This window comes from Procambarus clarkii, chromosome 18 (genome assembly GCF_040958095.1).
Source record: "Procambarus clarkii isolate CNS0578487 chromosome 18, FALCON_Pclarkii_2.0, whole genome shotgun sequence".
NCBI lineage: Eukaryota > Metazoa > Arthropoda > Malacostraca > Decapoda > Cambaridae > Procambarus > Procambarus clarkii.
Window position 1 is genome coordinate 26,693,783 of NC_091167.1, and position 22,500 is coordinate 26,716,282.

A 22,500-nucleotide genomic window follows, 5' to 3' on the forward strand; every position below is an offset into this window, starting at 1 on the left:
GAACCAGGTGGCACAGAGGACCAGGTGGCACAGAGAGCCAGGTGGCACAGGGGGCCAAATGGTACAGAGAACCAAGTGGCACAAGGGGCCAGGTGGCACAGGGGGCCAGGTGGCACAGAGAGTCAGGTGGCACAAAGAGCCAGGCGACCCAGAAAGCCAGGTGGCACAGAGAGCCAGGTGGCACAGATAAGCCAGGTGGCACAGAGAGCCAGGTGGCACAGAGAGCCAGGTGGCACAGAGAGCCAGGTGGCACAAATAAGCCAGGTGGCACAGAGAGCCAGGTGGCACAGAGAGCCAGGTGGCACAGAGAGTCAGGTGGCACAGAGAGCCAGATGGCACAGAGAGCCAGATGGCACAGATAAGCCAGGTGACACAGAGAGCCAGGTGGCACAGAAAGTCAGGTGGCACAGAAAGCCAGGTGGCACAGATAAGCCAGGTGGCACAGAGAGCCAGGTGGCACAGAGAGCCAGATGGCACAGAGAGCCAGATGGCACAGAGAGCCAGATGGCACAGAGAGCCAGGTGGCACAGAGAGCCAGGTGGCACAGATAGCCTGGAGGCACAGAGAGCCAGGTGGCACAGAGCCAGGTGGCACAGAGAACCAGGTGGCACAGAGAACCAGGTGGCACAGAGAGCCAGGTGGCACAGAGAGCCAGGTGGCACAGAGAGCCAGATGGCACAGGGGGCCAGGTGGCACAGAGAGCCAGGTGGCACAGAGAGCCAGGTGGCACAGAGAGCCAGGTGGCACAGAGAGCCAGGTGGCACAGAGCCAGGTGGCACAGAGAACCAGGTGGCACAGAGGACCAGGTGGCACAGAGAGCCAGGTGGCACAGGGGGCCAAATGGTACAGAGAACCAAGTGGCACAAGGGGCCAGGTGGCACAGGGGGCCAGGTGGCACAGAGTCAGGTGGCACAAAGAGCCAGGCGACCCAGAAAGCCAGGTGGCACAGAGAGCCAGGTGGCACAGAGAGCCAGGTGGCACAGGGGGAGCCAGATGGGAAGAGTGCCGACAATGAACACCCTCGTGTTAAAAGCCAGATGCGAAACCCTTAACAAACACACTCACACACTTGGCCTTAAGAAACTAAAAAATACTCAGTCAAGTGTTTGTGCTTGTTTGTTGTTTTTACACTTATTTTTTGACACGAGAGCTTACTCTTGGCCTTGTAGGACCCGGGGAACGTGGTGGCACAGACGGAGACACAGACCAGTGTCAGATACACTGCTCCAGAGGTGTCAGATACACAGCTCCAGAGGTGTCAGATACACAGCTCCAGAGGTGTCAGATACACAGCTCCAGAGGTGTCAGATACACAGCTCCAGAGGTGTCAGATACACAGCTCCAGAGGTGTCAGATACACAGCTCCAGAGGTGTCAGATACACAGCTCCAGAGGTGTCAGATACACAGCTCCAGAGGTGTCAGCTAAACAGTTCCAGAGGTGTCAGATACACAGCTCCAGAGGTGTCAGATACACAGCTCCAGAGGTGTCAGATACACAGCTCCAGAGGTGTCAGATAAACAGCTCCAGAGGTGCCAGATACACAGCTCCAGTGTCAGAAAACAGCTCCAGAGGTGTCAGATACACAGCTCCAGAGGTGTCAGATACACAGCTCCAGAGGTGTCAGATACACAGCTCCAGAGGTGTCTGATACACAGCTCCAGAGGTGTCAGCTAAACAGCTCCAGAGGTGTCAGATACACAGCTCCAGAGGTGTCAGACACACAGCTCCAGAGGTGTCAGCTAAACAGTTCCAGAGATGTCAGATAAACAGCTCCAGAGGTGTCAGATACATAGCTCCAGAGGTGTCAGATACACAGCTCCAGAGGTGTCAGATACACAGCTCCAGAGGTGTCAGATACACAGCTCCAGAGGTGTCTGATACACAGTTCCAGAGGTGTCAGGTAAACAGCTCCAGAGGTGTCAGATACACAGCTCCAGAGGTGTCAGATACACAGCTCCAGAGGTGTCAGATAAACAGCTCCCGAGGTGTCAGATAAACAGCTCCAGAGGTGTCAGAAAAACAGCTCCAGAGGTGTCAGATAAACAGCTCCAGAGGTGTCAGATAAACAGCTCCAGAGGTGTCAGATAAACAGCTCCAGAGGTGTCAGATAAACAGCTCCAGAGGTGTCAAATAAACAGCTCCAGAGGTGTCAGATAAAAACAGCTCCAGAGGTGTCAGAAAAACAGCTCCAGAGGTGTCAGATAAACAGCTCCAGAGGTGTCAGATAAACAGCTCCAGAGGTGTCAGATAAACAGCTCCAGAGGTGTCAGAGAAACAGTTCCAGAGGTGTCAGAGAAACAGTTCCAGAGGTGTCAGATAAACAGCTCCAGAGGTGTCAGATAAACAGTTCCAGAGGTGTCAGATAAACAGTTCCAGAGGTGTCAGATTAACGAGTGCCAGAGGTGAGAGAGAGCCATTCGGTGTCAGAGTCGTCAATACGAGGGACTTAAGAACCATCTCTCACCCCACAATACGAAAATGTATACACTATACAGGACACACACGACCGCAAGAGCCCAATGTTCAGAAGCCGGGGGCCAGGAGCTGATGCCCCTGACCTGTGGCAACATTATCCGGAGTAAACACACCTTGATAATGGCCGCAGCAACTCTAATGACCTTATAGGAAGGTTCGCTGTATAGCCAGCTATACTGATGGTCGGGTAACTGGTCAGGGAGTTTAACGTTGAGAGCCCCCCCTCCCTCACCCCCCCCCCCACACACACAGTTACAATTGGGCAATTTTAATTCCTCTAAATCTAATGAGGGTGCCTAGTTCCCCCCAGCACTGCACGCCTAGTATTATAGGGGAGGGGGGGGGGTGAGAGGGAGGAGGGATAAAGGGAGGGGGTGTGTGAGAGGGAGGATGGGTAAAAGACGGGGGGGGGGCGATGGGCCCAGGTGTCTCCGCAGGCAGAGCGCTGATTGGTCAGTCGCAGAGTAATTACCTAATACAGCTTGTTAGGCGAAGTTCGGGGCAGGGGAGGAGGGGGTAAGAAGACAGATCTGGGGTGTCCATATATTATATATTATATATATATATATATATATATATATATATAAACAGGAACACAATTTGCCAATACGAACATCTTGTTTAATTAAAATATTTACTTTTCAATTACAAATCCCTAACAATCCAATATACTCATTATAGTATTCATCCTCAGATCTTAAATACAGACAAATGGAATGCAAACCAGCAGTTAACAATGAACTTGTTCTGAAAACCTGATCACATTCATGACACGAAGCTGACATTAGTTATTAAGAAAATAAGACACGAAAAACAACAGTAAACTTAGGTAATAATCAAAGTAAAATATGATAACTGTTGATTATTGACAATAAAGAATAAATAAAAATCACAATTAAAATCATAAAGATTAAAAAGTTTTATGCAAGACCAAATTAAATAAATCACTATGGAATTATCCGTGACACACATTATAAAGAAAGACAAATATAATAATATAATACACAGCCACAATTGTTATATTGAGCATCACAATGACACAGAACCAACCGGGTGGTTGGATAAGGCTTATCCCACTTCAATAACGAGCACCAAAAACACAGATAAAGGGAGACTAAACAATTAATAATAATATAACTAGGAGCAAATGCAACATGGCGCGGGGCAATAATTGGATGAAATGTTACATATTACACAACTATACAGCTGACGCATGTATAAAGACTCCATACATCGCAGGTCCGACTCTCTATTCATGCAAGAGTCCAAAATGCAGCCCGTCCTCCAAATAAAGGTTCAAAGTCCATTCCATGCGCCCACGAAACTCTGTTTATGCCAACCCGTCCTCGACTCAGGTCCATTCCATCCAGCGGTCGACCCCACAGACGCATTCATAAATTTTAACATGCTGTTTATTCTAAACATAAATTTTCTCAAATATAAATTAATATTATAATATATTAGCATATTGTGTATATATAGGCATAGGTTAGGTGTTTAGGTTCTGTTGGCGATTATTTGTGTTTGTAGTACGTGGGTGAAGCATTTATAGCGTTGTGGTTCGAACAAAATTCGTCAGCGAAGCACTTGTTCAGGAAGTGTTCGGACGTTGGGAGCCGAGCGGACAGCACACTGGGCATGTGATCCTGTGGTCCCGGGTTCGATCCTGGACGCCGGCGAGAAACGATGGGCAGAGTTTCTTTCACCCTATGCCCCTGTTACCTAGCAGTAAATAGGTACCTGGGAGTTAGTCAGCTGTCACGGGCTGCTTCCTGGGGTGTGTGTGGGTGTGGTGTGGAAAAAAAGTAGTAGTAGTAGAAACATTTGACTGACAGTTGAGAGGCGGGCAGAAAGAGCAGAGCTCAACCCCCGCAAGCACAACTAGGTGAATACACACACACACACACACACACACACACACACACAATAGGATCTAAGCAATAGGAAGCAGAGAGTTACGGTGAGGGGTGAGACCTCCGATTGGCGTGAAGTCACCAGTGGAGTCCCACAGGGCTCTGTACTCGGTCCTATCTTATTCCTGATATATGTAAATGATCTCCCGGAGGGTATCGATTCATTTCTCTCAATGTTTGCGGACGATGCTAAAATTATGAGAAGGATTAAAACAGAAGAGGACTGTTTGAGGCTTCAAGAAGACCTAGACAAGCTGAAGGAATGGTCGAACAAATGGTTGATAGAGTTTAACAAAACCAAATGTAATGTAATGAAGATAGGTGTAGGGAGCAGGAGGCCAGATACAAGGTATCATCTGGGAGAGGAAATTCTTCAGGAGTCAGAGAAGGAAAAAGACTTGGGGGTTGATATCACGCCAGACCTGTCTCCTGCAGCACATATCAAGCGGATAACATCAGCGGCATATGCCAGGCTGGCCAACATACGAACGGCATTCAGAAACTTGTGTAAAGAATCATTCAGAACTTTGTATACCACATATGTCAACCCCCGCAAACACAACTAGGTGAGTACAACTAGGTGAGTACACACACACACACACACACACACACACACACACACACACACACACACACACACACACACACACACACCCTTGGCAACAATTCACACATATTTCAATATATATTTACTAAGGCAATTCCAATTTCCTCCCAAAATGATGATTTAATAACCCGAAATGTTAAAAAAAACAAAAACAATATCGGGTCAGGTTCCCAGAGTGACCAGCGTTTAATTACTCGTCAAATTACTTGGGGGTAAAAAAGAAGTTTTAATTGTGTAATTATTGCCAGATTGGGAAGTTATTGTTCCCTAAATGACGTCGAAACATTAGAAGTCGAGAGTGTACAGTGTGGTCGCCAGGGGGCTCTCACTGTGCCATAGTGTACTATGTCGACCTTTTGGTGATACACACACTCCTTACGTGATCCCTTGAGTGGTCCCTACGCTTGAAACACCCGGGTGATCCCTACGCTTGAAACACCCGGGTGATCCCTACGCTTGAAACACCCGGGTGATCCCTACGCTTGAAACACCCGGGTGATCCCTACGCTTGAAACACCCGGGTGATCCCTACGCTTGAAACACCCGGGTGGTCCCTACGCTTGAAACACCCGGGTGATCCCTACGCTTGAAACACCCGGGTGATCCCTACGCTTGAAACACCCGGGTGATCCCTGCGCTTGAAACACCCGGGTGATCCCTACGCTTGAAACACCCGGGTGGTCCCTACGCTTGAAACACCCGGGTGGTCCCTACGCTTGAAACACCCGGGTGATCCCTACGCTTGAAACACCCGGGTGATCCCTACGCTTGAAACACCCGGGTGGTCCCTACGCTTGAAACACCCGGGTGGTCCCTACGCTTGAAACACCCGGGTGATCCCTACGCTTGAAACACCCGGGTGATCCCTACGCTTGAAACACTTGGGTGATCCCTACGCTTGAAACACCCGGGTGATCCCTACGCTTGAAACACCCGGGTGGTCCCTACGCTTGAAACACCCGGGTGATCCCTACGCTTGAAACACCCGGGTGATCCCTACGCTTGAAACACCCGGGTGATCCCTACGCTTGAAACACCCGGGTGATCCCTACGCTTGAAACACCCGGGTGACCCCTACGCTTGAAACACCCGGGTGATCCCTGCGCTTGAAACACCCGGGTGATCCCTACGCTTGAAACACCCGGGTGGTCCCTACGCTTGAAACACCCGGGTGGTCCCTACGCTTGAAACACCCGGGTGATCCCTACGCTTGAAACACCCGGGTGATCCCTACGCTTGAAACACCCGGGTGGTCCCTACGCTTGAAACACCCGGGTGGTCCCTACGCTTGAAACACCCGGGTGATCCCTACGCTTGAAACACCCGGGTGGTCCCTACGCTTGAAACACCCGGGTGGTCCCTACGCTTGAAATACCCGGGTGATCCCTGCGCTTGAAACACCCGGGTGATCCCTACGCTTGAAACACCCGGGTGATCCCTACGCTTGAAACACTCGAATGATCCCAAATCTAAGCTTCTGCAGTTTGTGTCTCCAGTTGAGTGGGATTATTTACAAGTAACTTATAGAGGAGTACGGTAGCCCAGGTGGATTATTTTGTGGGTGTTTGGTGAGGCACTAAGCAAGCACGATTATATAGTCACTTGGAAGGGTTACGAGAACACTTACGGGGCTATTCAAACCTGTAAATGATCTTCACCAATCAATCAATCTATGAGGATAAGGATCTGGGATAAGGGAAGGGAAGAAAACGATCAGCAGAAAGCGCCAGGCCATTACGACTATATAGCACTTGGAAGGGACCAGGATAAGGATTAGGGATGTCTCTCTAGCCCCTAGAGAGACGGACTATCCTCGCTCCTTCACACACTCACACACGACCCCATCCCCCCTGGAGAGGCACTCCGACACACACTCACACTCACACACGACCCCATCCCCCCTGGAGAGGCACTCCGACACACACTCACACTCACACACGACCCCCATCCCCCTGGAGAGGCACTCCGACACACACTCACACTCACACACGACCCCCATCCCCCTGCAGAGGCACTCCGACACACACTCACACTCACACACGACCCCATCCCCCCTGGAGAGACACTCCGACACACACTCACACTCACACACGACCCCCATCCCCCCCTGGAGAGGCACTCCGACACACACACTCACACACGACCCCCATCCCCCCTGGAGAGGCACTCCGACACACACTCACACACGACCCCCATCCCCCCTGGAGAGGCACTCCGACACACACTCACACTCACGCACGACCCCATCCCCCCTGGAGAGGCACTCCGACACACACACTCACACACGACCCCCATCCCCCCTGGAGAGGCACTCCGACACACACTCACACTCACGCACGACCCCATCCCCCCTGGAGAGGCACTCCGACACACACACTCACACACGACCCCCATCCCCCCTGGAGAGGCACTCCGACACACACTCAGTGCGCCAGAGTCAATGTTGGGTGTTGAATGATATACCGGCGGGTATTGTGAGCGGCTCGCATCTTAGTTTGGTTTAGTTGGTCTTCGTGTGTGTCTTAAACATTAATAGCAACGTTAAGCAACATAACGCAAGCAGCGAGAACACGGTTAAAATAACAATACTGGAGGCAGTTCCCATTCACCGGAGATGCATCATGTGTGTCTGTGTGTGTACCAGGTGTGTAGCAGCTGTGTACCAGGTGTGTACCAGGTGTGTAGCAGCTGTGTACCAGGTGTGTACCAGGTGTGTAGCAGCTGTGTACCAGGTGTGTACCAGCTGTGTAGCAGGTGTGTACCAGGTGTGTAGCAGCTGTGTACCAGGTGTGTAGCAGCTGTGTACCAGGTGTGTACCAACTGTGTACCAGGTGTGTACCAACTGTGTAGCAGGTGTGTACCAGGTGTGTAGCAGGTGTGTACCAAGTGAGTACCAACTGTGTACCAGGTGTGTACCAACTGTGTACCAGGTGTGTACCAACTGTGTACCAGGTGTGTAGCAGGTGTGTACCAAGTGTGTACCAACTGTGTACCAGGTGTGTAGCAGGTGTGTACCAAGTGTGTACCAACTGTGTACCAGGTGTGTAGCAGCTGTGTACCAGGTGTGTACCAACTGTGTACCAGGTGTGTAGCAGGTGTGTACCAGGTGAACCCCACGCCAGAATAAGGAAGAAATGTAACTTTTCGTTTTCACTTTGCTCTCACACCATGTGTTACTAAGGACCAGGAGAGTGTAGCAGAGGTGTACACACACAGACCCCAGGGGGAGGGGGGGGGGTGTACACACAGACCCCAGGGGGGAGGGGGGGTGTACACACAGACCCCAGGGTGTGGGTGTAGTGACCATTACAACAGTGCCAGGCCAGCCCCTATGGACCATATGGAGTGCCATGACCCAGATGGCCCCAAGGTCACTACACTTCTCAGCCTGCAGGAAGCGGCTGTCTTGACCTAGGAGTAGTGACTCTTCCTCTGTCCACCACCACTTCCTCTCCCCTCTTCCTCCCCCTCCCCCCTGTTCCCCTCACTGGCCTGCGCGGTGCGGGTAGTAACAGCTTCACCGTCCGGGAGAATCCTTTGTGTCGAAGTCTCTGTCCGTGCTCTTAATTGGCAATTCCGTAACACATATCGTCACCACAGCGTCACCACACACACATGGTGTGGCTCCGTCACCACACACATGGTGTGGCTCCGTCACCACACACACATGGTGCGGCTCCGTCAACACACACATGGTGTGGCTCCGTCACCACACACACATGGTGTGGCTCCGTCACCACACACACATGGTGTGGCTCCGTCACCACACACACATTGTGTGGCTCCGTCACCACACACATGGTGTGGTAGCGTCACGTCTTGCTCAGGTTGGGTATTTTATCCCCTAATGTGTGGCGCAGAATGGTGTGGTGTTGACGTCCACCTGGAGTGTGCCGGGCTCCACAGGTGCCAGGCACCAGTGTGCCAGGCTCCACAGGTGCCAAGCACCAGTGTGCCAGGCACCAGGGTGTTTCAACACACCATAAACCCTGGTAAAGTCCGAGGCTACAAGCACGAACACTTCCCTTGTTCTCTGGAGATGCCCGACTGATTGCATTATGCTCCAAAAATAGATTCTAAAAGGCAGGGAATACCAAGAGTTGGGGGTGAGTGGGGGGATGGGGGGGTGGGTAGGAGAGGGCATATGTGGGAGGCGAGACAATAGCCGATGGGGAGGGGGGGGGAAGCCAGGTGTGTGTATGGGGAGGGGGTGTGGCTCTGGTGCCAGCCCGGCTCCTTTCAGTGACAATCTCTCTCTGTGTCACCTCCCCTTCCTCTCAACACCACCATCAACACCTTCCTAACACAACACGCCCACTAATGCAACACCCCCCCCCCACCACCAACACCACATGTGTCCCAAAAAGCACTTCACTATCAGGTGTATAATCAGTAAACACCACAAACTCGTTTGGAATGACACTTGACGAGGTGATGATTTATGTCTTTAATTGTCGCCTCAACTCAATCACCACCCACACCTGACCTACCCCCCCCCCCACACCTGACCCACCCCCCACACCTGACTCACCACCTACATACACGTGCTCATTTGCATCTTCTTTCATAGAGAATAATAACAGTGTTCGCGCCAGCAATTGTAGGTCTGGGAGGGGGTGTGGGGGGGGGGGAACATTTGGTGTCAACACAGGTGAGGAGGAGGTGGCCCTGGGTGGCCCTACAGGGGCATACACGGAGGCACTGGCCGGGTGTCGGTTGACCTCTTAGGCTGTGCTACACCTGGTCCCTGTGCCACACCTGGTCCCTGTGCCACACCTGGTCCCTGGCTACACCTGGTCCCTGGCTACACCTGGTCCCTGTGCCACACCTGGTCCCTGTGCCACACCTGGTCCCTGTGCCACACCTGGTCCCTGGCTACACCTGGTCCCTGTGCCACACCTGGTCCCTGGCTACACCTGGTCCCTGGCTACACCTGGTCCCTGTGCCACACCTGGTCCCTGTGCCACACCTGGCCCCTGTGCCACACCTGGTCCCTGGCCACAGCTGGTCCCTGGCCACACCTGGTCCCTGGCCACACCTGGTCCCTGGGCCACACCTGGCCCCTGGGCCACACCTGGTCCCTGTGCCACATCTGGTCCCTGTGCCACACCTGGCCCCTGGCCACACCTGGTCCCTGGTGGTCGTGTTCAATGATCGCTCTTCCTCCTCCTCGTATATAGCTGCAACCCTGACCCACTCCCTGTGAGCACAGCAGGTGTGGGCACAGCAGGTGTGTGAGTACGGCAGGTGTGTGAGCACAGCTGGAGTACGAAAAATGCGAAAAGTACGAAAGACAGTACGAAAATGACAACAAATAAAGCCAAAAACCCAACCCAAGTTGGTGAACAGGCACACCAGGAGGAAAACAACAGTGAAGGAAGGGGGCAGTGAAACTGAGGATGGAGGCAGACGGGTTCACTGCAAACGACAAGGAGGTGTGTGAGGCACTCCATAAGAGATTCCAGGAGGTCTTCATAATAGAGCAAAAAGAAGTTCCTGGACTAAGACAGAAAGTATCCAACCAGACACCACTGGAGGAGTCTGAGATCATCAGTGGGAAGGTAAGGAAGCATTTGCTTGAACTGTGGCGGTGAAGGGTGTTGGTGCAGACGGAATACTCACCATGGATACTAAAAGAAGGAACGGAAGCACTATGAAGGGAACAGCAGGCCAGACACAGGATACCGAATGGTAGACAAAATCCTTCATGAAACGGACAGAGAGAGAGAATGATCTAGGAGTTGATATCACACCAAACTTGCCTCCTGAAGCAAACCAAAAAAGGATATCATCAGCGGCGTATGCAAGGCTGACTAACAATTCAGAACTGATTTTAGAAATTAGTGCAAGGAATCGTTTAGAACCTTGTATACCACTTATATCGGATCCATCCAGGAGTATGCAGTTCCGGCATGGAGCCCGGACCTCGTCAAACACAAGACGAAGCTGGATAAGGTTCAAGTGTATGCCACCAGACTGGTCCCAGAATTACCAGGTATGAGTTACGATGAAAAGCTGCGTGAATTGCATGTCACGTTGCTGGAAGGCAGAAAAGTTAGGGGAGACATGATTAACATATACAAAATCGCTCACACAACACACTCACGTGCTCAACATACTCATGTGTTCAACACACTCGTGTGTTCAACACACTCATAAGCATTCCTGCGGCAACACCCAATAAGGGCGACCATAAGGGCGTAACCCGCCAGCCGCCGGGTAAATAACGGAAATAACGGTCGTAACCGTCACTAAATTTAAACTTGAAGGCGCTGGGAATACGGTAATACGAGGACGTACCCCGAGGTCACAGCTATACGAACTGCCAGGAGGTAAGGAGGGGGCAAAGGTCACCGGTTTGGATGAATTAGACGGTGATTGATGACACAGTGATGAATGCTACATATATATACATTAGTTTGAGCCTTATGCCTCTGGCTAGTCTGTTTTTGTTTTGTTGGAGAGAGGGGAGGGGGGGGGGGACTGTGGGAGGGGGGTTTAGGTCCAACCAAGTCAGCTGAGGGGGGGAGGGGGGGGGGAGGGAGGGAAGGGGGGTATAATTTCTCAGCCACTGGAGGGAGCAGTAACTGCGTCTGGCTCATTAATCTCGGACACGGCCTCTAATTACCTTATGAAGCATGCACTGATTGGCCCTCTGGCAACCCCGGGTTCATCCCTGTCTCGTGTCTGTTTCGTCGGACGGTCTGTCTTTCGCCCTGTCTGTTCCAAAATATTGTACGAAAAATAATATATGATTTTGGTTAATAAACTGTGTAGTGTAGAGCGCATAGATCTCTAAGCGCTCTACACTGTGTAGTGTAGAGCGCACAGAGCGCCGTTCTCCTGAAGACAACATCGCATTTTGACCCGTAACTTCCCCAAGGCCAAAAACTTACAGAAAATGGCAGTTTTCTGTCGGTGGATCCTCGGGTATATTAGGTTCTGACAAGTTAGTACCCCAGGTTATTGACGTAGGGAACGCTGGTGACAAGGGGCTGGCCAAACACTGGTGCCTCCGGCCAGTATGTGTGTCCTAATGGCCAAGGAAGACCTCAGTAACTCTAATAGAGTCCCTTTGCATCTGACAATCGACAACTAAACTAGTTTCTCTCGTTATAAGTGAGAGAAAACGGAATTAAAATATGAAATAGTCTGTCCCACACGTTCACGTTTTTTCTGATAGTTAATGAAAACTGATAACAGAAAACGTAACTGATAACAGAGAATGGACTCAGCTTGCCAGGATAAATAGACATATGGGCACATGACTAGGATATATGGACACATGACAAGGATATACGGACTCTGAAGCCGTTGATGGGGTAACAGACTTGATCTATTGTGTTGTACGACCGTCTAACGAAGAGGTTAAGCATGCACAACCACAGTAAATATCATTTGCATGTGAACCGTACTGTATAGCAGTCCGGAGGACATAACTCATAGGTCCATAGGGAGATAACTAAGAGGAGACACTGAGAGGAGACACACACACAGGAAAGACACACAGAGGAAGAAGATACAAAGGAGTAGAGACACAGGGAGACACAGAGAGTGAGGACTAATGTCAGGGGGTAAGTTCACCTCGACCAGTTGGTTGTCACTGGGTCGAGGTAGTGACATAACTCTCGTCTCGTGACCTAGTGAACACTGCTGTGGTGAAGACTAAGCAACTAGACACCTGTAATTGACAGCGAACTGCTGTTGACCCTTAATTGACAGCTGTTATGTTTATAGTATCACTGGAATTTGAAACTCGTCTGGTGATATATAATTGTTGAGGGTATACTGATATTGGTATCTGGCACCCCTACCTGACCTCTGGCACCCTACCTGACCTCTGGCATCCCTACCTGACCTCTGGCACCCCTACCTGACCTCTGGCACCCCTACCTGACCTCTGGCACCCTACCTGACCTCTGGCACCCTACCTGACCTCTGGCACCCTATCTGACCTGTGGCACCCTACCTGACCTCTGGCACCATACCTGACCTCTGGCACCCTATCTGACCTCAGGTACCCTACCTGACCTCTGGCACCCCTACCTGACCTCTGGCACCCTATCTGACTTCTGGCACCCTACCTGACCTCTGGCACCCTACCTGACCTCAGGCACCCTACCTGACCTGTGGCACCCTACCTGACCTCTGGCACCATACCTGACCTCTGGCACCCTACCTGACCTCTGGCACCCTACCTGACCTCTGGCACCCTACCTGACCTCTGGCACCCTACCTGACCTCTGGCACCCTACCTGACCTCTGGCACCATACCTGACCTCTGGCACCATACCTGACCTCTGGCACCCTACCTGACCTCTGGCACCCTACCTGACCTCTGGCACCCTACCTGACCTCTGGCACCATACCTGACCTCTGGCACCCTACCTGACCTCTGGCACCCTACCTGACCTCTGGCACCCTACCTGACCTCTGGCACTCTACCTGACCTCTGGCACCCTACCTGACCTCAGGCACCCTACCTGACCTCTGGCACCCTACCTGACCTCTGGCACCATACCTGACCTCTGGCACCCTACCTGACCTCTGGCACCATACCTGACCTCTGGCACCCTACCTGACCTCTGGCACCATACCTGACCTCTGGCACCCTATCTGACCTCTGGCACCCTACCTGACCTCTGGCACCCTACCTGACCTCTGGCACTCTACCTGACCTCTGGCACCCTACCTGACCTCAGGCACCCTACCTGACCTCTGGCACCCTACCTGACCTCTGGCACCATACCTGACCTCTGGCACCCTACCTGACCTCTGGCACCATACCTGACCTCTGGCACCCTATCTGACCTCTGGCACCATACCTGACCTCTGGCACCCTATCTGACCTCTGGCACCATACCTGACCTCTGGCACCCTATCTGACCTCAGGTACCCTACCTGACCTCTGGCACCCTACCTGACCTCTGGCACCATACCTGACCTCTGGCACCCTATCTGACCTCTGGCACCATACCTGACCTCTGGCACCCTATCTGACCTCTGGCACCATACCTGACCTCTGGCACCCTATCTGACCTCAGGTACCCTACCTGACCTCTGGCACCCTACCTGACCTCTGGCACCATACCTGACCTCTGGCACCCTATCTGACCTCTGGCACCATACCTGACCTCTGGCACCCTACCTGACCTCTGGCACCATACCTGACCTCTGGCACCCTATCTGACCTCAGGTACCCTACCTGACCTCTGGCACCCTACCTGACCTCTGGCACCATACCTGACCTCTGGCACCCTACCTGACCTCTGGCACCATACCTGACCTCTGGCACCCTATCTGACCTCTGGCACCATACCTGACCTCTGGCACCATACCTGACCTCTGGCACCCTACCTGACCTCTGGCACCCTACCTGACCTCTGGCACTCTACGCTTGTTTGCGTGTCTGTCTGTCGGACTGTTCCTGACTGCTTGAGTCGACGCTATAAAAATATTTCAATTATCCACTCGACTTGAGAATGGTCCAAGACGGACCGAAACGTCGCCGCTTCTCCAACTGCTGAGTTGTCGTTTGGTCATAAGAGAGAGAGAGAGAGAGAGAGAGAGAGAGAGAGAGAGAGAGAGAGAGAGAGAGAGAGAGAGAGAGAGAGAGAGAGAGAGAGAGAGAGAGAGAGAGAGAGAGAGAGATAGTGAAGAAAAACAGTACAAAAGATATATCCCACATTAAATATCCTTCAAATATCACACTTCACTCCCGCCAAACCTTTATCTTAAAGTGAACTACACACACAGATGGGTAATTAAGACGCTCAGAACCAGCCAATTAAAGCTGATAACAAGCAGTGTGTCTCCCTCAAACCACCCCACGGCCACTTGGAGATAACCTAACGACCAATTGGGTGTCTGAATGGCCTCGAATTGCCGCACAAACTGCCCAATCACCTCCCCCCCCTTATTACCGTCACTCCCACCCCCATCACCCACTGCTAAGATAACTTGGTAGAGCCATCTGTGGGACAGGTGCTTTATTGACAGGTGACTGTCAATAGCTTCTAGTGGTGTGCATCTCATAGTTCCAGTACTATAGGTTTGCTTGACATTAATGGGTGTATAATGTATAGAGACTTGTACACCTTTCCAACTGGGACTATAGTTAACAGTCAGGTCAGGGTTCAGAGAGACCTTTCAGTTTCATAAGATTATTGACGCGACAACTGAGCCACATACTGTGAGAAGATTTATGTGGAGGATTGAGGGAACAGTCAGGAGTTGTTTAGAATGTATCTCAGTTTAAATGATATTGTTCCTGAGACAATTATTTGTCACATGTTTGGCACAAGACACAGTATTACGTGGTGTTACTCTTTCGTGGGGAGTAGTGTCGGTTACTTCTCAATACATGACTTGAACTCCGAAGCCTTACATGATATCTTTAAGAAAGCCAGAGGTATACACACACACACACACACACACATGTGCACAACTGTAAATGTAAATATGTGAAAAACATGTAAATTAAGTTATTGCTTTAAACACTAAAATGTTCGGGTGAGGTCAGCAACTGACTCTCAACCTCACAAACACATCTAGGTGAGCACACACACAGGAGAGAGAGAGAGAGAGAGAGAGAGAGAGAGAGAGAGAGAGAGAGAGAGAGAGAGAGAGAGAGAGAGAGAGAGAGAGAGAGAGAGAGAGAGTGAGAGAGAGAGAGAGAGAGAGAGAGAGAGAGAGAGAGAGAGAGAGAGAGAGAGAGAGAGAGAGAGAGAGAGAGAGAGAGAGAGAGAGAGAGAGCGCGAGAGAGAGAGAGAGAGAGAGAGAGAGAGAGAGAGAGAGAGAGAGAGAGAGAGAGAGAGAGAGAGAGAGAGAGAGAGAGAGAGAGAGAGAGGGGGGGAGGGAGGGGGGGGGGAGAGAGCCAGAACCAACATGATTTATGTCAACATAAAATTTCCCGACCATGAATTAGGAACAGTTGAACGTTCTCAAAATCTTTAGTTGGAGAGGAATGTGAGGAGAGGGAGGGAGGGGGGGCAGAAGGGGAGGCTGGGTGGGTGGTTGAGGACTGACAAGGGGGGGGGGGGGCAGAGATGCAGGGGGGGGCAGAGATGCAGGGGTGGGGGGCGTGACTAGGGGGGACCTATGTCAGGGGTCGGGCGTGAATTGCTCCAGAAAAGTCATCACTACCACCACCCTACCACACCCATCCACAACCACGACCACCCTACCCACACCTACCACCACTCCAAACACCACCATTTGGGAAAAATATACATATGTGGAATGACACCCTTAAGTGTGTGTGTGTGAGTGACGGTTGAGTAAGCGTGAGAGAGCTAATAAAGATGAATGAGCGTGGGAATGAGTCGGTGGTACAGTGATATGATAAAGAGCTTTTGGATGAGAGAGAGAGAGAGAGAGAGAGAGAGAGAGAGAGAGAGAGAGAGAGAGAGAGAGAGAGAGAGAGAGAGAGAGAGAGAGAGAGAGAGAGAGAGAGAGACTGTGACAATGAGAGTGAATGAGGCCTACAACAAGTGCCAGGGGGGGGGGCAGGATAGGCCTACCTCACTACTCACCTGTACAGGTGGCCGGCCAGGTGACCACTTCACCAGCCTCACCTCCCGCTCACCTGCAATTAAAAACATCAAATAATCACAATGCCATAATTTGTCAATACAATTAATAAAAAAACCATACAGGTACAAGTTTAACAAACACATCAATACATAATTAAGTAAACTATACTTTTTACGTAATACATTTGTTGACGCTAAACGCTTTAGTTAAATATGTATAACCCGCTTCTCGGTGTATACATAATACATATACATATATACAACATATAATGGTATTCTTCAGCTGTATTCTGTCCTTGTTAAATCCCGATCAGGTAATACAGTTTAGTTTTAAATATATCAACACAAAACACAACTCGAAACAATGGATATAAACTGAAGAAGTTTAGATTCATGAAAGTCCTGGGTAAATACTGGTTCGGAGATGTTGGTTTATGGAATACATTACCGGGTAACACTATAAACATGGGCTCGATGGATAGCTTCCAGCGTAGGTTAGACATATATATATATATATATGGACGAGCTTGGGTGGATATAAATATAAGGGGGAATTATCAAGAAAAAGCGCCAAGCCATTACGACTATATAGCGCTGGGAAGGGGTTAGGATAAGGATTTGGGATGGGACGGGGGTAAGGAATGGTGCCCAACCACTTGGACGGTCGGGGATTGAACGCTGACCTGCATGGAGCGAGACCGTCGTTCTACAGTCCAGCCCAAGTGGTTGGGTGATATAAATAGGAACTGCCTCGCATATGGGTGTGTTTACGGGCTATTCATGCCCGTGCCACCTTTTGGGTGGCTTAATCTTCATCAATCAATCATCAGTTATATGGGTGTTCTGCAGTTGCCGTTATTGCTGTGCCCCATATGTATCGCCCAGCTATAAAATGTGCACCACATTAGCAACCCTCCACGACACAGTACTCAGCTCCACTCTCATGGTTTATTAAACATGTGAGACGAGGACTAACTAAGCTCTTCTTTACATTCTTCAAACACTTGACAAATCACACACAGAGATCACACTAACGTGATGCATCAAATGAACAAATCCACAAAAAGAGGTTCGAATCCTCGTCAGGGCCTTTGTGGATTTGTTCACTTGACAAATATTTTCTCTGACCTTTTTGAATTTCTAGAATTTATTTTCATATTTGTTTAATAAATTCTTCCCTATTAACCACTAAACCAGGCAATTTCTCCTCCTGAACGCCTATATAGATTTGTTCAGGCATATCAAGTTGTTCTGTAGTAAATACTGAGACAAAGTACTTAGTTAAAACAACCCATTTAACGTGAGCTGCGTCCGATATGTTAATTATGTCACTACCAGCGACCACTTCTAACGACCCACTTGAGAAGGACACAGTTGGTGGAGTCATCTGAGACGACTGACTGGTCCTGGAAGACTGAACCTTGACACAGGTCATCTTGCCCTGAATGTCATGCCAGTTGCCAACCCCAAGAGGCAGAAGGTAGTTGGTGCCCACCTCCCTGCCTCGCTGCTGGGGTTTATGGCTTGGCACTCAATGCCATAGTGCCATAAAGTCTATGGCACTATGAAGCTCTTTATGCTCCGCCTACTATAGCCTTGTTATATCTGCTGTTATGTAGAGTGTGATCCAGACACATAATGTGTCTCTAGGACACATTATGTGTCTCTAGGACACATTATGTGTCTCTAGGACACATTATGACACACACCGTGTGTCTAGGACACACACCGTGTGTCTAGGACACACACAGCCGCCTCCCCCATTGGCTGACCACTGAACGGCACCATTAATGTAATAACCATTACAAATCACTTTACAAAATGGTTACAATGATTTTAACGTCACATTCTAAAACCTGAGTCGTCTTTCAGACGTGTGCAGTTGACAGTTGCCTGAACCGGTTGAGGTTGACGCAGCCAGGACTGTATGACGCATTCATCACACAAGCCACAACAGTTCTGTTACGCCGTCCCGCTGAGCAGAAACAAATCTGAATGAAACAGTCAATGGAAATACATGACGATAGGGGATGGTACCAGCGCCATCTATGGACGCGCGCTGGCACTAAGGTCGGTGACAGGCGTTATCAGCGCCCCCAACACTGTGCTGGGGAGTGTCTCTTCTGGGTCTTCATAGTTCCCCCCAATAAGGAGAGCGAAGACTCTCCGGGAAAAATACCTTCCAGAGGCGTGACTCGTTCTATATTTTAAAGCTATTCATTATTTCTTAACGTATTTTTACGGCCTCTGACGAGCTGAAGGATTGGGAAAGACCTGAAAGTTGTCAAAGACCTTCGATTACCAGTTATGTAGAGGAGGAGCATGTCTCCCCCCCCCCCCGGCCCCGAGGGGCGCCACCTGCAGGAGCTGCCCCTTGGGGGGGGGGGGGGGGGATAGTAAGAGGCAGGAGTTCCCGCGCTCTGCTGGGCTCACTTCCCACCCACGCCAACACCACCACCACCTCTCCAACACCACACTGACCACTCACGGTGAGCCAACACGGACCCTTCCCCAGGCACGGCCTGTCGAGGGAGGGGGTGGGGGTGGGGGGGAGTTATGTAGAGGGACTCGAGTAGGTGGCTTCCACACCTTCTCTGAGTGCACCCCCCACCCCCCCTGCCTGGGGCGGGTACTTCCTTACATGTAATTACCTAAGTGTAATTACCTAAGTGTAGTTACAGGATGAGAGCTACGCTCGTGGTGTCCCGTCTTCCCAGCACTCTTTGTCATATAACGCTTGACAAAGAGTGCATCTTCCACTCGCTGGTCTCCAGCTTCCAGTGGATAAGTGTAGACTCTGGAAGGTCTTGGGTAAATCCTGGTTTTGAAATAGGGTTGTGAATTATGGACAAAAATTTACTGGGTAAGCAGGCGATGAGTCACAATAACGTGGCTAATGTAAGCTGACCAGACCACACACTAGAAGGTGAAGGGACGACGACGTTTCGGTCCGTCCTGGACCATTCTCAAGTCGATTGTGAGAATGGTCCAGGACGGACTGAAACGTCGTCGTCCCTTCACCTTCTAGTGTGTGGTCTGGTCAAATTGCTGGGTAACATTACAGATGTGGGATGGCTGGGTTGTTTCAGACGCAGGTTAGACATAAATGAATAAGTTTTGGTGGATGTAAATAGAATCTGCCTCGTATTGGCCAATAGGCCTTCTTCCGTATACTCCTATATGTCCTCTTACTTTACTTCTCTCAGTTTAGTAAGGCTGTCCTTGTCCACCTTACCTATTTCTCACAGTATCTTGTGTGTTGGGATCATATCTCCTTTGCCTCGTCTCTCGTCTAGGGTCTGTGAGATCTAGTTCCCTTAACCTGTCCTGAGGGCTTAATTATCTTAGCTCTGGCACCAATCATGTTGTAAACCTCTGTACTTTTTCAATTTGGGTTTTATGCTTCACAAGGTGTGGGGTTCCAGGCCGGTGCTGCAAATCACAGTATTGATCTATCTTAGCTTGTCTAAACTGTTTTGAAATGATCCATATTTAAGTTTATAAAGGAAGTTCTAATGATTGGTAGTTTCACATATGGTGCTGATGTTACTCTTTAATGTGTGCTTATGGGGTGTTGTTTGTTGTGTGGGGGGAGGGAGGGGGGGTCGTGCAGATGGTGAAGAAGTTCAAGTGAAGGGAAAAGTTTAGAAATGTGAAGTATAGTGTTAGGATGACCTCTGGCGTCTTGAGGTTGTCTTCCTCTTATGGTGAAGACTCCTCCTGGTGTTCCTTAGCTCCTTTCCCACCTTCTTCACCTTACACGTGCTTGGGGGGGGGGGGGTAATTTTACCCACCATTTGTTTGGTCACTCCTGGAGTGTGTACTGCCTGCAGTCCTCCTCGCTTACAGTCATTAGCTTGGCGTCGTCTGCAAGGATGGACACGAGCCAGGCTTTAATGAGTGCCACTCACAGTGCCATACACTTGGCACACCCTTGGCACACTCTGCAGCTGGCACCATGAACTACTCACACACTATCACTACACTTGCTACACGTTCTCCTATCTCTCTCTCTCTCTCTCTCCCTCTCTCTCTCTCTCTCTCTCTCTCTCTCTCTCTCTCTCTCCCTCCCTCACACACACACACCTCCCTATCATCAATCAGCATTACGTGCGAGAAGAATACAAGGCAAGTGGTGAGCCGGAGGCAGCACCGCCCTTGGTCCACACCAGGCAGCTACTGCACCACACTACTGTGTGGGGGAGGTCCTGGTGAGTTGTGAGGGGGAGATAGTGCCTTTACCCTCACGTAGAGGCACTATGTGACACAGTGCCTCTGTGGCATAGATGACCCAAGCAACAAGCACACACAAACAGATATGATGAACTATATCGTATGTAACACTAGCCAATTTATTGATAAACATTAGATCAGTAAGAAAGGAGTCATTCACACCACGGGATACAACCTACGTCAGACCAGTATACAAACATGCAGCGCACGGGTTGAGTTCACACTTCCTAAAGTACAAAAAGAAGCTTATGAATGCTGAGAAATATTTCACAGGAATGGTACCGGACATAAGGGAACTGAATAATGACGCCAATTAATAGAAATAAATTTAGCTCTACAAAATAAAGAACTAGAAGAGATATGATCCCTACGTACAAAGTATCGAAAGGACTATACCTAATGCATAAGGTAATAGTACAAGCATACAAGTGGAAATTATAGTAGTTTCTATAGCTACTATAGAATCGTATAGCTCGGGGTTCGTAGACCTAAGTCCCCGGGTTCGATTCCCGGTCGAGGCAGAAACAAATTGGCACAGTTTCTTTCACCCCACATGCTCCTGTTCACCTAGCAGTAAATAGGTACCTGGGAGTTAGACAGCTGCTACAGGCTGCTTCCTGGGGATGTGTGTGTGTGTGCGTGTGTGTTAGAGAAATATATGTAGTAGATATAGTAGAGGAAAAATAAATTGGTTAGAAAGGTGGAGTCCAAGAGCTAATAGCTCGATTCTGCAGATACAAATAGTAAATACACACACACACACACACACACACACACACACACACACACACACACACACACACACACACACACACACACACACACACACGGAGCAAGATGGCTACCTTCGAGCAAGACAGGAAATATGATCTCCAAGATTGAGTGATTGATAAAGATTAAGCCACCCAAAAGGTGGCACGGGCATGAATAGCCCGTAAGTGGTGGCTCTTTTGAGCCATTACCAGTATCAAGAGCTGATACTGGAGATCTGTGGAGGTGCTGCTGCACCCTGCGTGACGGGAGATGTCTCCCGACTGGTCTCCGAGTACCTGAAGGGACACACACCAACGACCCGGGGATACGACCCCCGCCAGCTTGGATCACTACTCAACCCTGCATCAAAGTCTCCTCAAATGTCTCCACCAGCTTATAGTCCCCGCTGACTGGTGGACCACTCATTCCTCCCCCCCCTTCCCCCCTCCCCCCAGGTGGTGACTGGCCCTCCCCTCACCCCCCCCACCCACCCACCCACTCACCTGGAATCTACCTCATCATGATGTAAAAAAAAATCCTGATGGCACTTTTCATCCTGTCAAGGTCATATTCTGGTAAACCCCCTTCCCCCCCCCCCACCCTTCCTCAAGGGTCAAGTTCAGCAGTGGTTAAGGGGGGGGGGCAGGATAGGGGGTGGGGAGGAGGTGGGATGTTGGGGGTGTGGTGGGGGAGATCGGGGGGGGGGGGAGGGGGTGATTTATGGGAGTAATTGAGGCATGAACTGCTGAACATTCACCCACTGAACACCGGACCACAAGCACAGACACACGGGTGTGGAACACGTGACCAGAATGTTAGAAGACACAATGCTAAAAAGATTACTCCAAGATGAGCTACGCCCCCTCCCCCCACCCCACAGCTGGTGGCCCAAGAGCTTGGATCTGCTCGATGGCACTCATCGCCCCTCTCCTGTGCCAGGTAAGTCCACTACGGGCTCGCCATAGCCCGTACTACTTCGAACT

At 50.4% G+C, this 22,500-nt stretch overlaps 1 protein-coding gene across 2 annotated transcripts in view; it reads right to left on the reverse strand.

The window, feature by feature from the left end:
* The window catches only part of LOC123754332 (uncharacterized PE-PGRS family protein PE_PGRS54), a 139,575-nt gene that overhangs the window by 83,121 nt on the left and 33,954 nt on the right, over positions 1-22,500 (reverse strand). For both annotated transcript variants that reach the window (XM_069326409.1, XM_069326407.1), the window contains exon 2: positions 16,532-16,584. The gene's annotated coding sequence lies outside the window, so the exon portion shown is untranslated. The remainder of the gene's footprint in view (positions 1-16,531; positions 16,585-22,500) is intronic.